This window comes from Otolemur garnettii, unplaced genomic scaffold (assembly GCF_000181295.1).
Source record: "Otolemur garnettii isolate 467f Iridium unplaced genomic scaffold, OtoGar3 scaffold00572, whole genome shotgun sequence".
Classification (NCBI taxonomy): Eukaryota; Metazoa; Chordata; class Mammalia; order Primates; family Galagidae; genus Otolemur; species Otolemur garnettii.
This window is the reverse complement of record NW_003852967.1, coordinates 13,119-15,454: the sequence shown is the minus strand read 5'-3', so window position 1 is coordinate 15,454 and position 2,336 is coordinate 13,119.

Below are 2,336 nucleotides of genomic sequence, written 5' to 3'. Positions count from 1 at the left end.
CCGAAATTTTATTACTGGGATCTGATCAAATTAAAAAGCTTCTGCACAGCTAAGAGCATACTAAATAAAGCATACAGATAGCCTTCAGAATGGGAAAAGATATTTTCAGGAGCAGGTTATGCTTCTGACAAAGGTCTGATACTAGAATCCGCAGAGAGCTCAAACTAATCAATAAGAAAAGAACAGATAACCCAATTTCTATATGGGCATGAGATTTGAACAGAATCTTCTCTGAAGAAGACAGGTGCATGGCCTACAAACACATCACAGAAATGCAAATCAAAACCACTTTGAGATATTATTTAACTCCAGTAAGATTAGCCTGCATAACAAAATCCCAAAACTATAGATGTTGGCGAGGATGCAGAGAGAAGAGAACACTTCTACACTGTTGGTGGGAATGCAAGCTAATATAGCCTTTTTGGAAACGAGTTTAGAGAATACTCAAGGAACTAAAAGTGGACCTAGTGTTTGATCCTGCAATCCCTCTATTAGGTATTTACTCAGATGATCAAAAATCATTTTACAACAGAGACATTTGCAACAGAATGTTTATTGCAGCCCAATTCATGATTGCCAAATCATGGAAGCAGCCGAAGTGCCCATCGACCCATGAATGGATTAACAAATTGTGGCCTACATACACCATGGAATACTAGGCAGCCATGAAAAAGATGGAGACTTCACATCTTTCATGTTTACCTGGATGGAGATGGAACATATTCTTCTTAGTAAAGTATCTCAAGAATGGTAAAAACAGTATCCAATGTATTCAATACTACTAAGAAATCAATATATAATCACCTACACATTCATAAGAAGGAAGGAAGAGGAGGAGAGAGGAGGGGAGGGGAGAAGCCAGGAGGAGGAAGGGTATTTGAGGAGACCTAACCTAATGTGCATAATGCAATGAGATATTTCTAAACTATTAAGAATAGGGTATGAATGTCTTGCCACAACAAATAAGTAAGCAAGGAGATGGGTATCTTAATAAGTTAGATGTAAGCATTCCACATTGTATATCAAATCAGTACATTATACCTCATAAATGCATTAATGTACACAGTTATGATTTAATAAATAATCTAAAAAATAAATAAAAATTAAAGATAGACAAAAAGTGATGGTGAAGATGTGAAGAAATAGAAATCTTCATACATTGCTGCTTGGAATATAAAAGAGTGTGGCCATTTCAGAACACAGTTTGATAGATCCCCAAATATTTAATCATATGACCCAGCAATTCCATTCCTACACATATAACTAAGACAAGTGAAAACATGTATCCATGCAAAATTTTGCATATGGGCTGGGCACAGTGACATGTGCCTATAATGCTATCATTCTGGGAAGCTAAAGTGGGAGGCTCGCTTGAGCTCAGGAGTTCAATACCCTCCTGAGCAAGAGCAAGACCCCATCTCCACAAAAACAAAAATAGAAAAATTAGAGGGCAGCCCCATATACCAAGGGTGGCGGGTTCAAACCCAGCCCCAACCAAACTACAACAAAAAATAGCTGGGTGTTGTGGCAGGTACCTGTAGCCCCAGGTACTTGGGAGGCTGAGGTAAGAGAATTGCCTAAGCCCAGGAGTTGGAGGTTGCTGTGAGCTATGACACCACGGGGCACTCTACCTAGGGCAATATAGTGAGACTCTGTCCCTAAGGAAAAAAAAAAGAAAACTTAGCTGAGTGTGGTTACCATGCCTGTAGTCCCAACTACTGGGGAGACTAAGGCAACAGGATCCTTTGAGCCCAGGAATTTGAAGCTAAAGTGCGCTATGATAATGCCACTATACTCTAGCCAGGATGACAAACTGAGACTCGATCTCAAAAAAAAAAAAAGAATTGTATACATTAACACTCATAGCAACATTATTCAAAATAGTCAAAAACTGGAAACAACCTAAATGCCCATCACCAATAAATGAATAAAAAATTGTGGCACCACTATATGATGGAATATTATCCAGTCATAAAAAAAGAATTTCTATTTTTAATTTCAATTATAAGGGTATATATGATGAGGTTACATTGTTTGCATTTGTTAGGTAAAGTCCAAAGCTGTAGTTAAGCCCTTCACCCAAGAGATGTGCCATATACCTCTATATGTTGCCCGTTAGGTGAGAGCTTACCAAGCCCTCTCCCTCATCCCCCTTCTTGAATTTAATTGTGTTTTTCTTTCATGTGGGCATGTAGTTTTTCATCTACTAGTTTCATATTAGTATTGAGTACATTGGATCTTTGGTTTTCCATTTTTGCCATACTTTCCTTAAGATGATGTTCTGCAAATCATTCTAGGTAAATACAAAAGATTTAAAGTCTCCATCTTTCTTTATG